A 25,025-nucleotide genomic window follows, 5' to 3' on the forward strand; every position below is an offset into this window, starting at 1 on the left:
ACCAAAAGAAAAAGTCCTGTGTGCCGACCCATGGCAAGTAGCCGGATTGAAGAAATCTAATATCGGCAGACGACCGGAATCCCACGGCATTGACCGAAATCAAATCATCCATTTTGTGTTGTTTTATTTTTAGCTGGCGCGAGACACAGGGCTAACCCTTTTTGGCGGGGGAACTAAAGCCTTCTGCTCATTTTCACGTGCCAGCTGAGAGGGAAGTAATACATGATGACACATTAAGCAGAACTGAAAGGTTAAACACCCGTGTCGGGGGGGGGGGGGAGAGAAGAAGAGCGGTCAACAGTGCACAGAAGCGCATTGCTGGACTGTGCTCTAGAATCTCATAGTGCTGTCACTGATTCAACTATTGATATTCTTTGTAAAGATGATTAAGTTCCCCTTGCAGACCTTGCGATCTATAGGGCAGACGATGTAAAAGTCATCTCTCTTTTGCGAGGGTGTCATGAGGCCAGCACAACGACCGAAGATGATAGGGGGGCTGCAAACTGGGAAACCGCCAAGGAGCCTGCGTATTTTGGGGGCCACGTCATATTCTTATATATGTATGCTTTTATTGCAAGTTCTTTGTTATGTTAGACTTCTAAGGGTCAAGAAGATATATAGGTCAAAAGCATTATCAATTCTTCCCGCCTATGGTTGACGAAAATATCTATATTGATAAAACAGTTCTATCGATTATTTTTAAACTGTAGTAATAATCGCAAAGGTAGAGAAGAAGAATAATTTAAATTATTGGAGATTTGTATTAATGGCAGATTAATGTCCAACTAATTAGGTGTATCTGGTCTGAGGTGTTGATTAGCTTCACCGTCTCCTATCCTTTAATGTGTAGGACCAGTGGGGAACCACACATAATCTGTCGACCGTAATTCTCCATTTCTCTCTATGGTCTTGACTAGAGTCTATTTCAATGTTAGGCCCGTCCATTCTTAGAAGCTGTCTTCCCATCTCATTATCTATCTGCCTCTTCTTCTTTTTCCTGGTGCTGTTCCCTGGAGAGGATTACGGGCACGACATGGCCTAATTGTGCCGATGTGCCTAAACTCAAAAACCTGTTCCCTGGAGCAGAGAACAGTCTTTGCAAGCCTTGAGGATCTTGTGATATGGACATACAGTTTAATATTGTGTTGTGTTTTTTAAAGATCTCTTCCAATCCTCGTTTTTTTAAATCTTCCTACTAATTTCTTATATCGACCGCAGATGTCTCCTTATGGCTTTCTCTTTTTTTTCTATGTTACTGTAATCTATATTTTAAAAACGTTAACTGGATCTTAAAACACGAAAACTGAAACAAAAAGAGATTACTTAGTTCTGAAAGTTACTGTGAACCTTACCAATGAGCCACTTCGGATTAATAACTTCACCGGACATAAAGGCATGGCGGGAATTTCGAAACAAAAAATATTTACCAAACGTAAAGATGCTGCCCCTGACTGGTCTTAAGGACAGAACGAGAAGAACAAAGTAGTTTATGAAGAGACGCCAGACCGGATATTGGTGACACAAACACCGCCAGATGGCGCCACATCATCCTTGTCATGTGCACACACACCGTTATTCAAAAGATAATTACATACAACAGGAAGTCCATTACAACAGAAAGAATACTAAGGGGCATTAGAACGCGTGCACTTTTCCATAAATCTTATGTGTTATATATTATTTCAAATTTTTTCAGTTTCATTTTTTTTTTTTGTTTTTTTTTTTTTCTGTTTTCTGTTTTTCATTTTTTTTTTTCTAAAAGGAATTTGAGCTATTCAGTTTTAGCTTTATCATCATAGGAATCCTTGGGCCTTAGGCCTCTTGTCTTTGCCTCTTTTGTGGTTTTTTTTTTCTTTTTCTTAATTTTTTTATTTGTAAGTGATCATAATATGTTTTTCATGTTTTTTTTTATCAATTCTTATTCACATGTCCTATATAAAGGGATAGTGAAATTGTGCATTAAATATGCCCAAAAGATGTTTTAAAATTGGTGTTAAGAAAAAGTTTATGAGTTTCGTAACGTTAAAAGTCGCTCAGGATGCTATGGAGAACTAGTGTAATTGAGTGCTTGATGAATTCAGTGGTCAGTGATACTGACAGGGTGAAAATTATATTTAACTTTTTTAGGTCAGGTTTTTTTTTTTATTTTGAGAGTGTATTATTTGGGGGAATGAATTGCGGCCCGTCAAGTGAAAATTGATGGGAAGTTGGCATGATAGCGCATTCGGTTTACGGGGCGTCACTGTTATGAGGGAGTGTATAATTCGCTTTGAGGTGCGTTCGCCGACACATTCACACTATCGTATTTTCCTTCAAATTGTTCCAGCATTTAAAAACAATAATAGATCTAAGACAGTTTTGTATGACTAAAATTTAAGGTTTTGCTTCTACATGTTTTGAGGCTAATTAAATTCTAGAAATCCTCCTCCAAGGGCAGACGATATAAAGTTTTCTTAATTCTATGTCAAAACTTAAAGAGGGTGTCATGTGGCCAGCACAATGACCTAACTCCTAAACATTCCCCATCCCGAGAAAGAGCTGGATAAACAGCATTATAGAATTAACTTAAATAAAAATTTCATCCACCAGGATTTGAATACGCGACATTCGGCTTAAGATCAGAGCGCTTAACCCCCTAGACCACAAGCATCATCTTCGTCTTTCTGACACCATGGATATTATGTATTCAATGATCTATTTTCGACCCATATACAATCAGTGATTGATTATCGATGAGAAACAAATATATGAAAATTAGTATTGACTATTGAGTATAAATGATAGAAAATTCCATTGACCCAAAAAAATGTCTGAAGTATCGCTGGTGAAGAAATGACAAAACCAAGTACCTGGTATCGATTTTGTAAAGTTAAATAAACAGAGTACAAAATGATAAAGCCGGTACTCAATCCCTTCTTTTCTTTTCTGACCAGATTCGATACTAATGAAGCAAAAGTTCTAAAGTGAGAAGCGATGAAGATTGAGGGAGCAGTGACGGATTTCCGTCCGGAGGGAAATTTCCGTCCGGCTGAAGTGGGATGCTGTAAGATGGGGCACTGGCTACGTCTCCACAGTCAACATCACTTTCGCACTAAACGTTTTGATGAAAGTGCAATCATCTTGGTGCTCCAATTCTTACCAGAGGCGGAGCATAAAGGGGGAACCTTGCAATAGTATCTTCTTTTACATACTATAACGCTGGGGCGCAGTTGCGGAGTGGTTAAGCGCTTGGCTTCAGAACCTGGAGTCCTGTGTTCTAATCTCGGTGAAGACTGGGATTTTTAACTTCGGAATTTTTAGGGCACCACTTGGGTCCAACCAACTTAAATAGGTACCTGACTTTAGCTGGGGGAAAGGCGGTTTTTAAAAAGTTTTGTTGTCCATGTTTCGGATGTTCCTTCAGAGTTGAAGATAGTTTACTTCCTAGTCAAAACCTTCCACAGGACGACGAGGGATGGGAGCGGGCAGGGTTTGAACCCGGGACCATCGAGAAGTCCAAACGCCAGTCCAACACGCAAACCGCAAGACCGTCGTTGTGATGGTCACATGACACCCTCGTTAACCGTGGGCCACAGAGACAGATGAACTTTACATCATCTACCCTATAGACCACAAGGTCTGAAAGGGGAATTTTTTTTTGTCGGATCTAGGCAGTAGATATACTATAAAAATCAAAGCAACGTACCCAGATAATTAAAACAACAACACAATTAAAAAAAAATAACGTTTTGAGAACAAGAAAATGATTTGAGAACCTCTGCTGGGGCAACTAACAAAGTTAAACCTGTTCTAATATAGTCATAAATAACTCGGAGCCCAAGTTTCCCTTGAGATGTTCGGGGGCATCGATCTCCCTTATTGCGTCTCAACGTCTGTGCAATAACTTAGCTCAGATTTGAATTGACCTGCATTGTCCACTCGGACAACAGGATATGAAGAAGATAAAATAGCCATTTTCAAAAATTTAACAATGTCCATTAAACACAAGCCAGTATGTGTGTTGTCTGTTGGCTTGTCCATGCTGAAACATCGACACGGACAGACGGACACAAAGAAAACCATTTATTGCAGAAAGAAAACGCTGCATACACAATAACAAAGCATAGTCTTCAATTACAAGGCGCGGTGGTTAAGCGGTAAAGTGCTAGGCTTCCGAACCGGCTGTCCCGGGTTCGAATCCTGGTAAAGACTGGAATTATTAGTTTCGGGATCTTTGGGCGCATCTGAGTCCACCCAACTCTAATGGGTACCTGACATTAGTTGGGGAAAAGTAAAGGTCATTGTGCTGACCACATGACACCCTCGTTATCCGTAGGCCACAAAAACAAATGACCTCTACATCATCTGCCCTATAGACCACAAGGTCTGAAAGGAAAACTTTACTTTAATTCTTTCAATTGCGACATGTGTGGTCACGTGATCACGCAGACCCAAGTGAAACCTACATAATTGTTTCCACATCTGATACAAGACAAGACCATAGTCTTGGTAAAGTGAGGCTGCAACAGTCAGCAGTAAGAGGCTTTCTTTGGGTCTCAAATGTGTCTTGTGTCTCTGTCTCTACATTTACTGTCAGCTGTTTTCCTCAGAAATAAAGTGCGTTACACATAACGCCTTGTCTTTGGATCTGTATAATAAGGAAAACCGCAGTGTTCAGAGAGAGAATGGAGACCCAGCCAAGACCTATATACTTTGTTGCAACTGAAACAGACAAAGTCGTTGTCTGTTGCAATTGAAACAAAGTTGTTATCTGCTTGGAGATGCCAATTTTATTTTGTATGCGCATCAAGCTGAGAGTGTGGAAAGTGATCGATGGAGTACAAACCGTAAGTTGATTGTAATTCATATTTTCTCTTTGACGATCCGATTGGATGATATAGGTCAATAAAAGACCTATTACAAAAATATTTGGCAACTATCCAACTGTACCTAACCTCGCGGCTCGCACGTGACAGCGCCAATGGAGAACGATTTTGAGATATATGCATTGAAATGTCACGTAAGGCAATATTACAAGTGTATAACTATCGACCATGACCTAGTTACAAACTGGCATTTCGCTACAAGGGGTCTCGCTGAAAACAAAATAAATTCAGATTTAAAATCGGGGAAGCTTAGAAAGTTCTTGAGTTCTAGTACCTACCTGGCATATGTTCCCGACATTAAATTAAAGCGGTAGACACCACACTTAACACACACACACACACACACACACAAACACATGCGAACAAAAAAAAACCCAGCAACATTCTCAATCACTACAATCAAATTCTATGGCATGCACTGACATTCAACGACTCTCATATGTCATTTAATGGCATTCTGTGAAGAAACAAGTCCCTTTACGTTTAAAGTGCCTTTTAATTGCGTAACATTTCAACATAACATTTCAACATAACATATATACACTTTACACAGCCACGTTATATACAGATCTCATACTTCACTCGCTGACTTCCTCTCTTCTTGTTTACACACTCGTCTCTTCCCCCAAGTCCCCTAACTCTCCGATACCCAACACTTGACCGTGTGTCACGGTTGACCACTCAGTGACCGTGTCACAACACATTCTATTATTTCAATCACTACAATCAGTATCATAACATTCACTCCATACATCCCATTCAATGGCTTTCAATCACTACAATCTCGTTTAATAGCATCAAGCCACTACATTCAATACAATCACAACTACAACATTCAGATATTACAATCATATTCAATCACATTTAATCACGACAATCACAATTCATAAAAAAAAGTAACTAGCAATCCTAACCATCAAACACAATCAAAACCTTTGAGATGTTTTCAACGTGAGAACCCCTGTCCTGAACAATCAATGCCAAGGAGCCGCCCATGTCGTGTCAAACTGCGAAAAGTATCGATTAATTCAATAACCGAAAATAAATAGATCGAGCCTCTAGTCAAGTGAATCGCTCTGTGGTATCGATTCCAACTTAAATGAATACTAAAGTCAAAAAATGGAGCCATTCAATACGCCCAGCGATCGTTGAGCACGATAATCAATCCAGGCATGTAATCGATGTCATACTTATAAGTGATTACTGAGAAATAGAAAAAAGGTTTGTCTGGTATCGCCTAAGGTCCCTGGAGAAAACATCGATACTAAGGTCGAATGAAGTCCAGCGGAGTAGAGGTTTATTCGTTTCTTTGGCTGAGTTTTTCAATTGACTTAAAAGTCTGTTCGGGAAAACCCATTAGATTTCAGTTCGTACTAATAACTCCCTCTTTTGTTATAGTCAAATTTGATCATTTACTTGTTTAGACAGGGCTAGCCTTAGCCCACTGCAACCTACGTGGCAGCAGTAGGCCCGCACTAATTCTACGTGTAAATTATTAAATTTTCAACCATAATAAAATTGCAAAATATACGAAAAAGGCATGGAAATCTGAAATTATTAAAATCTACTAAAACTCATAAAAAATCTCCTAAAAGAAAATAGAAAACATTTTCATTTTATGGTGTTTTTCAATATGTTAAAAGCCAATACTAAGCGCGACTAAAAAAGAAAAAGGCATTGTCAGCTTTCATGTAATTTAATTGTAATGGAAAGACGATTTTTTTCCAATACGAAATCTTAATTTTCACTAATTATCCTTATCCCTATCCTGACTGGGCCCCGATAAATTCATTTCACATAGGGCCCGCATTTCTTAGGGCCGGCCCTGAGTTTAAAGATTACAATTAACTAACAGAGAATAATAAAACAGAGTAACACAGAAACAAGAAAAGAAAGCGATATGAGAAATATGGAGGCGATGTAAGAAAACCGTAAGGGGAAAAAAAGATTTTTTGTCAGAAGAATACAAAACAAACTTACAAAAAAAAAATATCGAAGGGTAATAACTCTACATTTACATCCATACATCTCAATACTGTAACATTTTGTCTTCCTATTTATATAAAGCAAAATTATTTAACTACCACTATTTCATGAACTAATTTGTGAATTTTTTGATCAATTCATGTTTGGTTAAGAACAATAAAGAATTGCTGAAACTAGATCCGAGAATAGAAGATGGGAAAAAATGACCTGTTCAAATTGTGTACCATACAGACAGACACACAGACAGACAGACTGAGTGAGTTGATATAAAAAAAAAGTAAGCAAACTTCTCCTTTCAGACCTTATGGTCTATAGGGCAGATGACGAAAAGGTCATTTATTTCTGTGGCCTACGGTTAACGTGGTTGTCATGTGGCCAACACAAAGTCCAACCACTTTTACTTTTCCCCAACTAATACCAGGTACCCATTAGAGCTGGGTGGACTCAGAGGCGCCCAAAGATCCCGAAATTAAAATCCCGGTTTTCGCCAGGATTCGAACCCGGGACCTCCGGTTCGGAAGCCAAGCGCTTTACCGCTCAGCCACCACATGAGCTGATATAAGCTTTGTAAATAAAGAAAAAAAATTACCCACCCTCACCCCAAAAACAAGTATTCTGTGGACGCCTATGATATTTCTTGTCATTCAAGTAAGAATTCCTTAGTCTTCCTCTGCCTAACAGTCCAACACATTTCTAGTATCGGAGGCTTTATTGTCTTACAACATAATGAACTTCAGTTAAGTCAAAGTGCTCTTGTAGAATATTTACACTCTGTGAATTCAAACCCATTTAAACTTTTCGTGACGCAAGTGTTTCCCACCGGAAAAATTCCCAGGCCCTATGGCCTATTACGGCCCTCGCTTTGTGGTCGGTTAAGTGTTTGCAGCAGACTGCGAATGCACGCTTCGGCGCCTCGAACAATGTCGCGTAGTGATGCAGAAAAGTAGTTCCGCAAGCCGTGGACGCATGAGTTTTTTTTTTGTAAATGCGTCGTGCCAAGTTTAGTATCGATAATCAGGTAGTGCTATTGAGACATAAAGAAAAGATTTTTTTTTTATTCTTCAAAGCAACCACCAAGTTTACATACGGCAATTATTGAATTAATTAAAGTTTTTATGGCACTGATCACAGTGGGAACGTGAACAGAATAAAATTTAACGAAGATGTAATAAATATATCGTAAACGTATGTTAGTGTCTTATGTGTTGTTGGCAATGTAATCTCTTCAGTACTTTGTAATAAATAATGCAGATTTATATTGAATTTTGATTGACAGGTGTAGCCATAATCTGAATATCTCTGAAAGAGTAGAATAGAATTCTTTATTTAAGACCCTTTACCTATAGGCTTTCCTATATGCTTGCCTATATGCTAAAATATATGTGCATAAACATGGAAAACCAGTATGATACTTTGTAGGGACAGAACTCATTACTAGATCAGGAATCCTCAGCAGCAAATCACTACAACCTGTTGCGTATCGGGGGTGCCAGGCTCCTCAGGACAGCATGGCATCTCTGCCCCAGATCTCTCATAAGTGTTTTGTAATTTTATTAAAAAGAAGAGCTACCAGTAAGGAATGCAAAAGAAAAAAATTGCATATAATGTAAATTGTGTTTTGATACCCATATTCAGGGGCGTAGCTACGGTGGGGGAGAATTCTGAAAATCCGCTCGAGACCCCGATTGAGGGGGGGGGGGCCCAAATAGTGTTTTTTAACTTTAAATATTAAATACTACGCAAAATACAGGGGCCCCCAAAAAGGTCAAGCCACCCGGCCCCCAAATGATGGCTAATTCCTAGCTACGCCCCTGCCCATATTGGCGCCTCCTATGTTCCAACGCGGCTTCCTCGGCCGACTGCCCCTCGCCACGCCACTGCTTACTACAAGCATTGCATAACGAACACACGAAACTACATCAAAGTGAAAATCGGGAATCCCCAAAAGCAAAACCACACTTTCGATTTATGCTTTTTATGAAAAGAGTCGGACAGTTAAGATAACTTTGTCCATTCTGATTCTGATGTCCCGATCAGAGGAGGAACAGAAGAGGATGATTGAATGGGACGAGAATGCAGGTTTAACATTGTGATAATCAGAATGATTTAAAAAAAAAAACAATTAATGAATCAGCATTCATTTAACTAGCGAATGAAACACAACGATATTTTGTTTCGTTGGAAAAATAGAAATATGAAATCAAAGTTTTTAAAAGACAATATGGTGGACAAAAAATAAAAATGTCTGTGATATTGACAGATGCAGAAGTAGGGATTGAAGATCAAGGTCGTTTTTTTTTCTTTTGTGTTGAGTGGGAGGGGGCGCAGAGGGAGGGGCTGTGCAAGATTGAAGCATGGGAAAAAAAAGAGGGGGGGGGGCGTTATTGCTCAATGGAGAATGAAATGCGGGGATAATCATCATCTGTTGAAGGAAATGCGACATCATAGTGTTGAGAGCTAGGCGAAAATAAAGAGAGAAAGAGAGAGAAAGGAAGACATAGAGAAAGAGCAATAGAGAGAAAGAAAAGGAGATAGAGAAAGAGAGAAAGAGAAGAGAAATAGAGAGATAAAAAAAGAGAGAGGGAGGAAGAAAACAGGGGAAAAAGAGTGAAAGAATGTCAGAGAAAGAAAGATAAAGAGAGGTAGAAAGATATATATATATAGAGAGAGAAAATGTGAAGAAACGGAGATGTTTATGAGTGATTCAGTACGAGAGAGAGATAGAGAGAGAGAGAGAGAGGTGAAAGTATTTATAAATATATTTAATCCTTTGTGATGTAAATGGAAATATTGATAATGATTCTAATTACGTTTCGATCGAAGCCACTGAAAATTACACTTGATTTTTTTCAGTGTCTTGTTTAACCTGCAAAGATCACAGGCGCCGTGATCACAGGGGAACTGACCACATTCGCAGAGTACACATATGCAGTGACCACAGGCGATGAGACCACAGGCGCAAAGACTACATGCAGTGATCACAGGGGCACTGACCACAGAGCAGAGGTCACAGGCGCAATGACCACAGGCGCAGAAGCCACAGGCACAGTGGCCACAGGCGCAGAGACCACAAGCGCAGAGGTCACAAGACACAGAGACCTTAGGTGCAAAGACTACAGATGCATAGGCCACAGGCACAGAGACCTTAGGTGCAAAGACTACAGATGCAGAGGCCACAGGCACAGAGACCTTAGGTGCAAAGACTACAGATGCAGAGGCCACAGGCACATAGACCTTAGGTGTAATGACCACAGATGCAGAGACCAAAGCGCAGAGGCCACAGGCACAGAGGCCACATGCGTACATAATCGGCAGGAAGGAAATGAAGGACAAAGAAGGACATTACTGACACAAATGTAGGTATTATCTGTCAGCGACGTGACACAAAGCACGCGCGAATGACAAACACACGATGGCGGTCTGTGTTTATCTTGTCAGCTTTGTCGCGCGTGCCTTCATCGTTGACACAAGAGAGAGAGAGAGAGAGAGAGAGAGAAAGAGAGAGAGAGAGAGATGGAAACTTTCTATTGGTTTTACTTCTCAATAAAAATGTTTTATTTACAAAAATAAATATAGAACATTTAAAAACTATGACGTTTTTTTCTTAACGAAACAAAACATTTTAACAAGATTTAATAGAAGTTTATAAAAAGGTGTCCTCATAGCCGGCTCCAGGAAACTACTTTTAAAAAAAGAAATATAATGCATGCCTTATCTGTCCTTTCTTAATGCAACGCCCACTCCTCTTTTACCAGCGCCCTTCCGTCCGTCTGTCTGTCTGTCCGTCACACATCGCCACTGTCCATATCTTTGTATATTTAGCCTCGAGTCCTTCTCATGCTAATGCCTTCGCTTTTAAGTTTCAATGCTTCTCGTTTGTTATTTTATTTCCCGATTTTTTGGGTTTCCAGTGTCTCTTTCGGGAGGGGGGGGAATAAAACAAACTCCCTCACTCTCTCCTCGTCTTCTGTGCATCTCCGACTCGCACTTTCTCTCCATCCATCTCTTCTCTTTGTTTTCAATTTCAAGCATTTATCTTTTTGTTCGTCCCTTGCAAGGTCTGATCTCCGTCACCATTTCTTTTTTTTTTTTTTTCTTTTCTTCCTCATCGATCTGTCTATCACTCTTCGCTTTCATCCTTTTTTTTTAATTCATCTTTTCTTTCACCCACCTCGTCCATGCCTATCACCCCCTTCCCCGCCCCTCCCAGCGCCCTCCCTCCCTCCCCTAATTCTAACATTACCTTCTAAGCCGGTATCTATAACATCCCCTCCTCCCCTCTTTTTTTTTTCTTCTTCTCACTCGGCGTCTTACGCGTTCGGTCTTATCTCAAAACTATTATTCCTTCTTTCTCTCTTTCAGAAAACCAAACATGGCCGCCATCTTAATCCGCGAGGAACGATTTCCAATAGGAGAGCAGACTTCACTTTCCCGCCTTTTTTTTATTTTTTTTTTCTATCTTCTGGAATAGAAGAGTGGGGAAAAGAAAAAGGGAAAGAACTGGTACAAAATCTTACTGTTTCTTGAAATCTACAAATGTGCCTTTAGGCTAATAGGTTTTTAGCAATCTCTCCCCCCCCCCCCCCGGTGGCATTCCTCCCACCTCCACGCACACACACACACTAAAGCTGGCCCTTCCATCTTGGTGGATTTTTAAAAAGAAAGAAAGATTTGGGCAGTGAGCAGGAGAGTAGAGGAAGATTTAAATATAGGGAGTAGGAGAGGGAGAGAGAGAGAAAGAAAGAAAGAGAGAGAGAGAGAGAGAGAAAAGGAGAGAGAATGAGGAACAAATAGATTTAGAAAATGTGTGCAAGAAAAATCTAGATGACAGATCGATAGATAGATAGATAGAAAGATAGATTGATTAGATTTATAGATAGAAAAATTCGATATATAGATAGAGTGAGAGAGAGTGAGAAAGAGAACGAGAGTGACAGAGAAAGAGAGAAACAGAGACACAGAAAGAGAGGGAAAGAGAGAGACAGGGAAAGAGAGAGACAGGGAAAGAGAGACAGAGAAAGAGACAGACAGAAAAAAATTAGAGAGAAAAAGAGAGAGAGAAAGATAGAGACAAAGAAAGAGAAAGACAGAGAAAGATAAAGAGAGAGAGAGAGAGAGAGAGAGACAGAAATAGAGACGCAGAGAGAAGTTCAAAGAGAAAAAGGGATAAACAGTGGATGAGAACCAGAGAAGAAAATAAGAGTGATGGACAAGAAGTGACATAGAGAAAGACATCTGGAGAGAGGAAAATAAGAGAGAAACAGAGAATGAATAAAAAAAGAAAGAAAACTTTAAGTGTGTGCATGTGTGTGTATGTGACTGAGAGAGAGAAAGAGAGAGAGAGAAAGAGAGAGAGAGAGAGAGAGAGAGAGAGAACTGATAACAACAGAGAAAAAAAAGAAAAGATAAATGTGTCAATACTGAAGATATGGAACAAAACAAAAATAAAACAATGAAAATAAAACATAACACAGTACATCCCTATCAAAGTCACACGAGCCTTCGCGAGAAGTCCACGAGATAACGTGGCACGATATCTGACGAGATGTAAGCGAGAACACGATACCACCGATACGCCGCCATTGTTGTAGAATCCTTCTACTCTACACAAGGGACGGTAACTCGAGATTCGCCTCAGTTTTATTCTAAGCTCCACCTAATGAGAAAAAACAAAACAAAACACTTCTTCAAAATTAATAAAGGCGGAAGCCATATTTGTTTTCGTAACTGTGTTAGTGTGTGTTTAAATATCATAAACGTGTTCGTTGCCATGGTGACTAGAGAAAGTACAAAGTTTGGATAAAACATTGACTTGTGTGACTGATGTAGGCGACCAGACCAGTTAGAATCGACAGGAAACACAATTTGTTTCATAAAAAAGTTTGATTGAAACCCAAGAGACGAAACAGGATATTTTTCTTTCATAACACTGATAACCAGAAGCGTCACTGGGTTTCGCGTCACCCGGTGCGGCAAATCAATAAATATAAGTCAAACATGTTTTCTTTTTCTTTAGTGTGATGTTGTTCCTTCACCCATTCCTTAGTCTATTGGACAGCCTTCCTCCATTTCTGTCTATTGTCAAGGATAGAATTTCTTTCAAGAACAGAGCCGTCCATTCTTTGATGTTGTCTTCCCATCACTTTCTCGGTCTGCCTGCTTCGTCTTCTCTGGTACTGTTCCCTGAAGGAAGGTCTTTGGAGCCCTGAAAACCTTGTGAAACAGTCATGGAGTTTAAGCTTGAGTTTTTTTAAATTACTTAGCAGGTCATTGTGGGTATTAATCCTGTCTCTAATTTCTTCATTTGTGATTCGGTCTTTGTATGTGATACCTAGGATCTTTCTGTAGCATCTCAATTCCATTATTAGAATCCTCTTCTATCTACAGTCAGCGTCCAAGATTCGTAGGCATATAAGAATTCTAGCCGTGACCAAGGAGAGCATCATTGATTTTAGTATCGAGGGCTAAGCCTTTGTCTGTCCAGATTGTTTTGGGTTTCGCTAGTGCTGCTGTGGGCTGTGCAATTCTGTAGTTCAGAGTTGGTCAACGATGGTGTCTTGTGGCCAGTACGACGACCAACAACCTTTACTTTCACAACTAATTTAAGGTGGCCATTAGAGTTTCGTGGACTGGGGATTGCTAAAAATCCCTAACTTCAAAATTCTAGTCTTCGCCAGGATTCGAACCAGGGACCTTTCAGCTCGGAAGCCAAGCGCTTTACCACTCTACCACCACAGTAACATAACAGTTCTATAAATAAGTTGAGCTGTGTAATCAGTTTACGTGCGCGGCCTACTAGGCTAGAATTTCTTCATAGGTAGAATCGTGACAACGATGACAAATGACATCCAGTATGACAGTGACAGTGATAACTGATACTTAGATATCGATCTTGCTGGAACTAATGACAGCGGCGCGATAAAACGATACCGAGAATCCGATACGGCGATAAACAAAGACTGTATGGGAATTTACTGGAACATTAGAGAGTTATCAATCACTTCTACGTTATTTATTTACTGTCTTTGTTGTAACTAAGAAATAAAAAAAAATCCTTTTAACTTAACGCTGACATCGCAAAACACGCTGCCTGGTAGTGTGTTGTACCAAGACCAATCGACATAGAAAGGCCTGAACACTGACCTACAACGTCCCAACATGTGGGAAGTGGAGACCAATGACTCTTTGCCACGTCGCAGATCTGTTTTATACGTTTCCACTCTGCCCAAAGGCTGTGACGTCGTAGGTCAGTGTTGAGGCCAGATAAAATCAGTGGTCTCAGTTATGCGACCTGGACTGTTGTCTCGTTCGTCGGGGGTTTGATCCCTGCCAGCCGCAATTTCCTGCCGTCCTGCAGGAGGCTTGGGGCCGGATGTAATAGCCATCACCCGAAACGCGTAAAACAAAACAAACAAGCGAATACGAAACGATAAAAACCAAGAAAAACATAATAAATACGTATATAAATAAATATAAAAAGCTTATAGTAGGTGTAATTGTATCAATTAGTTTGGATCAGTCATATAATAAAATGTGTAATAGATCTAAACTAACAATAATAAATCTGGATTAGAATTATTTTAACCGATTGTTATAATCTTATAATCTTATGTTATGACGATTTATTAGGTTCTGGAGATTTTCGAGAATATGGAGATCTTTGAGGCTCTGAAGATCGTTGAGGCTGCTGAGATCTTTAATTAAAGCCGTGAAGATCTTTGTGGCTGCGAAGATTTTTAAGAATTGCTGACAAATCAGGTTGCCATAGCAATCTGAATCGTTTGACCACATCTGAGTATTTTGTTCGAAAAATGTTGTTATAACAACTGTCAACATTAGATATTTTAATGCCACAGTGATGTTGTGTACTTTGAATGTAACATTTCAAAAGCGTGAAAACCTCTGGAGACTTCCCTTTCTACTGGTTCCACGACAATTCGTTCACTGACATTTCGTTCACCGACAAATCGTTCACGACTTTTCGTTCACGCGACTATTCGTTCACCAGACATTTCGTTCACCCGACAATTCGTTCACGCGACTATTCGCTCACGCGACTATTCGTTCACGCGACATATCGCTCACGGACTATTCGCTCACAGACAACTTGTTCACCGACAACTTGTTCACCGACAGTTGGTTCACGACAAATCGTTCACGCGACTAATCGTTCACGCGACTATTCGTTCACGGCACGGACAAATTGTTCACAGACAAATCGTTCACTGGATAGTAACATATTGTTAATTTTATATATTCTCGTCGCGTGTTTAATTTTTTTACATTAAAACTTTTGTAGCTATTATTCCAAATGCAAAAACAATTCTATAGAGATCAGGTCAAATCCGAGTTTATTTAATTTCGTAGTTGTTGTTGTTGTTAATATTTTGTTGATGAGGACAGTATGTGATAAAAATTATACTTAAAATAAAAATAAATAAATAAATAAGAGATCTTACAAGCTAGCTGAAAAATTTAAACGGGCCCTCACTTTACCATAGGTAACCTTTTTACTTTCACCTTTAATATACCTTTACACCCCCTCCCCCTCTTTTTTTTTCATCTACCGGGAATTTACCCATTCATCTGGATACTCTAGTTAACACCTAGTTGAGTGCTAGACAGACTGGCTCCTCTGGAAGTCATAAAACTTTATTGGACATTGCCTATACACATGTTCAATCTGTTAACATTGAAAATATCTACTAGTACTTTCCATCAAGTTTAAAAGAAGTTTTATTTTATTTTTATTTTAGTTAACTTGTTTCTATATGTGACCACCCATTGGTAGACTAATTTGATTGCTTGGACCTCAATAACAAATTTATTGAAACAATTTTATTTTGTTCTATTAAATTGCGATAAATTTATAACTTTTTGATAGGGAACCAAAATATTTCCTAGTGTTGTAAATGTAATTAGTTTTTTTTTTCTTAGATGTTTTAATTGATAAGTATTAACCTTAGATCTGTATCTAGTATGTGACGTTCAGAGTTGAACAGTGAAACCATGTATTGTACCAAATCTAGTACCATTGTTAAAAATCTAAATTATGTCTCGTAAAAACACTGACAGGATTGTGGAAAAAATACTAGTGTGTCTGAGCTAGCCAAGAAAACCAGTAACCAGAAACCAGAAATTGAGTAATTGGTTAATATGCATGACTGAATGCATGACGCGTAGGACGTAATCATCTTCTTTTTTTGAAGAAACGTCTGTATTATATAAGATAAGATTTGTTTTTGTTAATAAAATATCAATAAAATGGGTATGTTAATTAAACATCTGGACCGCTATTAAGAAGATAAGCAAATATGGGTAGGGCGAACAAGACTACAAGAGTGTAAAAGAAGGTCTACATGTTAAAAGTAAAAATGTTACCTATAGTAAAGTGAGGTCCCATTTAAATGTTTCAGTTTGCTTGTAAGATCTTTTTCTTTTAAGTATAATTTTTTTATCACATACTGTCCTCATTAACAAAATATTAACAACAAACAAACAAAAATTTACTAAGAATTTCGGATCACGCCCGATCTCTAGCAATTTTTTGTTTTTGGAAATATCCAGTGAACGATTTGTCTGTGAACAATTTGTCTGTGAACGAATTGTTAGTGAACGATTAGTCGCGTGAACGATTTGTCGTGAACCAACTGTCGGTGAACAAGTTGTCTGTGAACAAGTTGTCTGTGAGCGAATAGTCCGTGAGCGATATGTCGCGTGAACGAATAGTCGCGTGAGCGAATAGTCGCGTGAACGAATTGTCTGGTGAACGAAATGTCTGGTGAACGAATAGTCGCGTGAACGAAAAGTCGTGAACGATTTGTCGGTGAACGAAATGTCAGTGAACGAATTGTCGTGTCCCCCTTTCTACTACCCTCTCCCCCCATACTTAGCCGAACATTTTCATTAGAAGAAATTTAGAATTTCGTTATTGAACTTTTATTTTAAAATAGTACTTTTATCTTTTGCTTGGCCTCATTTTCAATCTCTCTTTCCTCCTCCTCCAAGGAATTTAGGCGCCAATTTATTTATCCAGACGTGACACAGGTAGAGAGGTATATGACATGAACATTGATAGAGCTAGAGAGAAGAAGAGAGAAAAAAGAGATACAGACAGAAGAAAGAAAAAAAAAGAGAAAAATAGAAATAGGGTGAACAGAGGGGAAAAAAGAAAGAGAGAAGGTGAGAGAGAGAAAGAGAGAAGGTGAGAGAGAGAGAAAGAGAGTAGGTGAGAGAGAGAAAGAGAGAAGATGAGAGAGAGAAAGAGAGAAGGTGAGAGAGAGAAAGAGAGAAGATGAGAGCGAGAAAGAGAGAAGGTGAGAGAGAGAAAGAGAGAAGATGAGAGAGAGAGAGAAAGAGAGAAGATGAGAGAGAGAAAGAGAGAAGATGAGAGAGAGGAAGAGAGAAGATGAGAGAGAGAAAGAGAGAAGGTGAGAGAGAGAAAGAGAGAAGGTGAGAGAGAGAAAGAGAGAAGATGAGAGAGAGAAAGAGAGAAGGTGAGAGAGAGAAAGAGAGAAGATGAGAGAGCGAGAAAGAGAGAAGATGAGAGAGAGAGAAAGAGAGAAGATGAGAGAGAGAAAGAGAGAAGATGAGAGAGAGAAAGAGAGAAGATGAGAGAGAGAAAGAGAGAAGATGAGAGAGAGAAAGAGAGAAGGTGAGAGAGAGAAAGAGAGAAGATGAGAGAGCGAGAAAGAGAGAAGATGAGAGAGAGAGAAAGAGAGAAGATGAGAGAGAGAAAGAGAGAAGATGAGAGAGAGAAAGAGAGAAGGTGAGAGAGAGAAAGAGAGAAGGTGAGAGAGAGAAAGAGAGAAGATGAGAGAGAGAAAGAGGGAGAATGGAACGTGATAGAGTTAAGAGAGAAGGAAAGATAAAAAGAGAGCAATGAAAGAGAGAGAAAAGACAGAAAGAAATGAAAAGTGAAAAAAAGAAAGTGGAGAGGGAGAAAAAGACTGAAAGAAAGAGAGATGGATAGAAACAAAAGAGAGCTTAAAGATAAAAAAAAGAATTTTGGTTTTAAGGATTAAGTTAAAAATGAATATCGAGTGAGTCAGAAGAACGTAAGGACACTAAGGTTACAGAGAGGGACTGACACTAGTTGATCAGGAAACATGAAAAGGACCAAGATGCCTGTGTGTAGTCGCTGAATCAACTCTTTATGTTGTGTCTGTTGTATCTATGTGTATGTTTCTGCTGTGTTGTCTTTATATGAGGAACGAGTCCTTGTAATCACAACAAATTTCCATAAGGATCAATAAAGCAGTCTTAGTATTAGTCTTTTAGTACCACCAAGAAGAAACCCAGTGTCGGTATGATTTGAGAAAAGGAGGTGGGGGGGGGGTGTCACCTTTTTTTTTTTTTTTTAGAGTTAGAATATCAGACAAGTGTTGGTTTCAAAAACAAGAAGAGAGAGAGAGAGAGAGAGAGGGGGGGATGAATTTCTCCATCCGGAAATGAAGAACCCCCTCAAGTGGGTTACCCGCGTTACTGGCTTAATTAATTGGTCCGGCGCCCTAAAGCCAGAAGCGATAAACGCTCTGTATCCATCTCTCTCTCTCTCTCTCTCTCTCTCTCTATCTCTCTCTGTGTCTCTCTCTGTGTCACTCGTCCTCTAGGTAGTAATTAGTATCTGTATAAATCTATATCCTTTATTATCCATTGACTTGCATATTCAGCATCTGTTAGTATGTGATTTGAACTTTGCCAATTAACAATATTTCTAGGCTATTTAGGTGAACTGATTCATGACAAAACTGATTCATGATGAACATTATTACTATTGTTTAGAAAGTTGTGTGTGTCTGCTGTGTCTTGGGATCAGTGGCGGACTGGCTATATGGGCATTTGGGCAAATGCCCGGTGGGCCGATACCTAAATGGGCCGGTAGGCCACCGAAAGTGCCGCATGGATGCCACTATGTATTAAATTGTCAAAGGTCTTATAATATTCTCTTATAAAAGCGCCATCGTGTTTAAAAGAAATCTCTCTACAGTGTAATATTAATTTGATCTAACACATTTTTCCGAAATAATGTAATAGCCTACATCCGTAGACAGTGTTACTAGTAGGCTTCATCCTTTTAAGGCCTACACACTTAGCGATTGAAAAGCAACGTAAGGCCTATATTTCTGATAAAAATATAGAGCTCACTGTATGCATGTGTACAGTGATCGATACTCAAACTCAACATACCGATTTTGAGGACATGCATGCCAATAATTGGATGCCCATCATATTATATGCAATTTATGGGCCTGATTGAATAGAAATGCCCGGGCCGATTTTGACACCCAGTCCGCCCCTGCTTGGGATGATGCTGTTTGTAGTCACGATTTATTATTCCATATAATACTTAAATACAACTTGAACAGATAGGTATACGTTCTGTATAGCGGTCTCTTTGGAAATAAAACAGTTTATTCACAAAACACAAGGGCAGGTCAACGTCTAGAAAAAAACACGACCTTTCCTATGCACTAATAAAGTGGTTCTCCTTGTCCGGTAGTCTGTCTCTGAGCCACTTCCGTTCAAAGTTTTTAATGTACCGTGGCGTCATTTAGGAAATCCCCGATAAGCTCCAACTTCTGCTGCGCGTCTATCAAGTCATTACACTATGACTGATTAGTAGACAAACGACTGCAAGTTGACCAAACGGGCTCCAGATGTATTTGGCGTGTCATTTTGACTGCGGTTTACCAACGATGCAGTGACCTCATGAATAATTTAGTAACACTACGTCATGAAATGGTAGACTAGAAATGAGCAGACTATGATAACTAGCATGTCTTGTCCCCTATTTTTATTTACTTAAGTAGAAGATTACATTGCCAAAAAAAACAACAACACATAAGACAGAACCGTAAGTCCCATGTTTTGACAACGATTAAGGTTAACATTGTTCAGAAATTGTTCAGACTTGACGATCATTAGGTTGTCTATTGTCCTCTGTTGTAGACACTTGTACGTACACATGTGTCATACATCTTATCTTATCTTATCTTATAAAATACAGACGTTACTTCAAAAAAGAAGGTGATTACGTCCTACCCGTCATGCATTCAGTCATGCATATTAACCAATGACTTAAATTCTGCCAAGTCACTGGTTTTCCTGGCTAGCTCAGGCAACCCATTCCATGCTCTAATAGCACTAGGGAAGAAGTAGTATGCCAAACGAAGTCCTTGAAATTGGGATTCATTCGAAAGGAACTGTCTTCGGTTTCTATAAGAGCACAAAAATACCAAGAAATTGTTAAATGTTTTTGTTGGTGCGTTCACGAGCGGTCAAGCATGAATTCCTACTGTAACTGTTCTTATGTCCAACAAAGTGTACTTAGAGCTGGGCTAATCAACGCAAAAAAAAATGTTCCTGGGCATCACTCAGTCATTAATCACGTTGCTAATAAATCGTGTTTCCTGCGCCATTGTGTACAGGCTGAAATGTTCAAAAGAAACATTATTACTATGACCGCTTTTTCCAAATCACTAGTAAAGAAACCTCCACAAATTGACAGAATGGCATCGGTTTCCAGATGTTAACTTGTGACATCCCAAGATTAAGGCTACACAGCTTAGCAGTGATCTAATGAGGAAATTTGTGATCTTTAATTACAAAAGTGTTATGAACTCTGAATGTACAATAATTTCAAAAAATGAATTTAATATACTTATGACTAAAACACAAGATGTAGGTGTAAAAGTCTATGAATAAATGTATTTAGAATATTTATTATCTCTGTTATGCAAGAATTTCTAAACTGTGTCTACCAAATGGAATCAAGTTGGCTCGCTGATACGTTGGCCCGATATTTGGAAGTAAAAATAAAAAAAAGTGTATGTTTAAAAGATCGATGAGAGATAGGGACGTAGCGGCGTTGAGATCTGGACATGCCCCACAATGTACATATTGAAAGATGAATTCCATGGAGATTTCTGTGTTGACCAACAAATATATCTCTTTGTCCTGTTTTTTTATTGCCCTGTATACAAAACGGAAAATAGACACAGTTGACAGCTCAAATTATTTTTAGCATCTATTCTTTTGGGAAAGAAAAGGGAGAGATAAAATATAGTGAAATAAAAAAAAAGTTTTAAGGACTACATACGTGTTTTTTTATCGGGTTGTGTAGTGTATAGAGCAATCCTGTAAGGCAAATCTAATTATAAAGATTATCATATTTGGTAAAATCATAACTGTAAAACCAGAGTTTTCATAGTGAGGCCAGTTAGCTATTAATTATTTTTCATAGATATACACAAACTGTCCAATTTCAAGGAAAATCGTTAGAGCCTTTTTCGAGACCTGTGTCCACCTGATTCTTTTTGTTTTTGTTTGGCTTCAATGAAGAATTTACCAGCTGAGAAAAGAAATAGTACAAAAAAATACTTTGGTGACATTTTTTTTCGGTCGGTCACACACATGCGTAGACGCATTAACATACCCACAAATCCAAAATCCTAAGGACCGGAAACCGTGTAGACGAGCAATTGAGGCCATACTAAATCGTATGGCGCCCTCGAATTACTCCCCTTGTTAGAGTACTTGTTTACTAGTTAGATCCGTGATAATTGGGTCAGCATGCAAGTGCGTGGATGTGTTGGATATGCTGTATATATTGATGTGCATGAATGTATTTTGATATGCTTGACCTCATCCAATCACTTTTAATTAGTTTGGGAAAAGTAAAATCTGTTTGTCGTTGTGCTGATCATATGACACCCTTGTGAAACTTTACATCATCTGCTCTGTATATCGCAGGTTTGAAAATGATTCTTTACTACTTATTCTATTACTATGGCAACCACTAATCAAACGACATGTTTCTATGGGCTCACTACTAATAGACTTGTTCCTTAAATACAATAAAATACAAACGACCCAATTTTGACAACACACAATCCAGCGACCTACTTCTGACACCATTTATAAAAACTCTAGCAATCAATGACGACTTTCAAATTGAATCACCCGATCACGCACGGTGGAAAGCTAGTTCCCACCCTAGTTGGCCCCAAAGCACGCGACTCCACCGGAAGCCCTAAACGCCACAGGGCGCCGCGCATGCTTGTTTATAACCTGCTGATGATTGGTCCAGACCGGAAATCTCGAAACAGAGTAATACCAGGTTTTCAACCCATGACCTCGGGGCCATATTCGGCCTACAAGATCAAATTGATCGACCATTGCCGTTTTATCGTTTTAAATTGTCAAATCGACATAGCTTTATGAGAAAAAAACAAACTGTACAGCGTTATTGTGGTCTTTGGTGTCTAAAAATATTGTTCTAATCAGGTAAAAGGAGCTATAAAAATATTCTGGTTTAAAGAATCGAATATTTTTTTAGCTCGTTCTATCGTACTCACCACATGACACCCTCGTTAAGAGTGGGCCTTAGAAACATATGACCTTTACGTCATCTGCCCTATAGACCACAAGGTCTGAAAGGGGAACTTTATTTTTTTTTCACTTAACTCTATCGTACTCATAAGGTATGTTTCTCATGGTGTGTTTCACATGATGTGTTTCAAAAGGTGTGTTTCAAAAGGTGTGTTTCAAAAGGTTTGTTTCAAAAGGTGTGTTTCAAAAGGTGTGTTTCATAAGGTGTGTGACACAAGGTGTGTTTCACATGGTGTGTTTCAAAAGGTGTGTTTCAAAAGGTTTGTTTCAAAAGGTGTGTTTCACAAGGTGTGTTTCATAAGGTGTGTGACACAAGGTGTGTTTCACATGGTGTGTTTCACATGGTGTGTTTCAAAAGGTGTGTTTCACAAGGTGTGTTTCACATGGTGTGTTTCAAAAGGTGTGTTTCAAAAGGTGTGTGACACAAGGTGTGTTTCACATGGTGTGTTTCACATGGTGTGTTTCAAAAGGTGTGTTTCACAAGGTGTGTTTCACATGTTGTGTTTCAAAAGGTGTGTTTCATAAGGTGTGTGACACAAGGTGTGTTTCACATGGTGTGTTTCACATGGTGTATTTTAAAAGGTGTGTTTCAAAAGGTGTTTTTCACATGATGTGTTTCAAAGGTGTGTTTTACAAGGTGTGTTTCACAAGGTGTGTTTCATAAGGTATCTTTTCATCAACATCACGGACGTCAATAACAGCTACAGCAGAGACACCAAAGTCTCAACTACCTAACCCTAACCCTAACCCTAACATATCATCCTAAACTACAACATGGACATTAAAATCAACTAGAACAATTTTAATATCAAACCATATTTCATTATTTCAATAGTTCACAATGTAAAACCAAATTGTAATCTTTATAGTTCAAAGTTCAAAGTTCGGAAGATTCTATTTATAACGTGTCTGCGAGAGTTTTATTAGACTTCATAAGGTCAGCGTGACATGGTGGCAAGCATAAATCACTCTGTTCCAGTTGATATCAATCAAAAGAAGACAATGTCTTTGCAAGACTTTACAATTGGATTAAAAAAAAAACAACAGTTTTGAACACTGTGACATGTTTATGGAGTTTAGCCTGAAGGCACAGACTTTTTGATTGGACAATTTAGTTACATTCCCCTGACAATAATATATTTATAATAGAAGGACGACTTTTAAGCGTTTTTAAAACTCAAACTTTACCTATATATACCGCTTCTTACATTTGTGTTAAATAATGCTATACAATATAAAAAAACATAAGCAGCCTTCCATTTCATTGCAAATCAGATTTCATTTAGTTTTTACACCGCTCTTTCCGTCTGTCTGGGTAGATTATTTTAGACTTTATTCCCCCACCTTCCATGTTTAAACCTGTGCGAGGTACCCACCAATTGACACATTAATATTTTCTGCACGATTTTGGTTTTAGAATGACAAAGCAGTGAGTACGCAATCGGTTATCGTTATATTCGAGCATGTGAGTATAGGTAAGTGAGATGTTAGGTTGTTAGATAAAAACAAAACTAAATACAATAACATTATAAAAACAGTATCAACATAGCTGGGTGGTAGAGGGCTAGGCCTTCAAACCAAGGGGCTCTCGAGTTTAAATCTCTGTAAAGATTGGAGGTTTTGAACTTTGGGATTTTTGTCCACCCAACTCTAATGGGTACCCGACATTAGTTTGGGGAAGTAAAGACGGTTGGTCGTTGTGATGGCCACATAACACCCTCGTTTGTCGTGAGCCAAAGATAGATGACCTTTACATCATCTCCCCCATAGATCGTAAGTTCTGAAAGTGCAACTTTACTTTTTTTTCTCTAGCCTAAGAAATGTATATAAATATCGACTAAAACACAACTATAACATCAACTATAACATCAACTATAACATCAACTATAACATCAACTATAACATCAACTATAACATCAACTATAACATCAACTATAACATCAACTATAACATCAGCTATAACATCAACTATAACATCAGCTATAACATCAACTATAACATCAACTATAACATCAACTATAACATCAACTATAACATCAAGTATAACATCAACTATAACATCAAGTATAAAATAATCATCAATATCCACTACAATATCATCATTTCATCAACTTAAACATCAAGTGCAATTATCAATATTACATCAACTACATCAGTTACAACATTAACATCTGTCTTTCGAGAGTCTCGTCCCGAGACATGACGTTAAACTGCGCTCCTCTTTCCTTAGCACTTTTGGAGCTCAAAAGTGCCCTACTTCTTTTCTATCATTGTGTCTGCCTCCTCTTTTCCTAAGTCTGCCTTCATTGATCATCACACTGTCTCCTTAACTTTAAATTCTCACTACGTCCTAGACCAGTCCGTTTGCCGTGGACTGCGACGGGTAAGGGGGGATAAAGAGATCCTGGTGTTTGAGTGGTGGCTATCTGAGGATAAACCACAACAACACAATACTTTGGCTCCAAGTTCCCCTAGACCTGAGACCCAGATGGCCCGCTCTGGGTCAACCGGCTGGTCATGCCGAGCTACCAGCATAGGTCGTCGACCTATGCTGGAGGGCGGTGGCTGGAGGGTCAATCAGGGAGCTGCTGTATCGGACACATGTCCGATGTAGCAGCTGACTGAGTATAGCACCTGTGTAGCCCTGGCGGGCTCATTCTGGACATCCGAATGGCCCGTCCCCTTGTTGGACTCGATGGCGGGTGGGGAGCACAGGTGCCGAATTAACCAAAATATATATGGACCAAAAAACACACACAAAACTACTTGCCCCAGACCTAT

This window comes from Biomphalaria glabrata, chromosome 14 (assembly GCF_947242115.1).
Source record: "Biomphalaria glabrata chromosome 14, xgBioGlab47.1, whole genome shotgun sequence".
NCBI classification, from domain to species: Eukaryota; Metazoa; Mollusca; class Gastropoda; family Planorbidae; genus Biomphalaria; species Biomphalaria glabrata.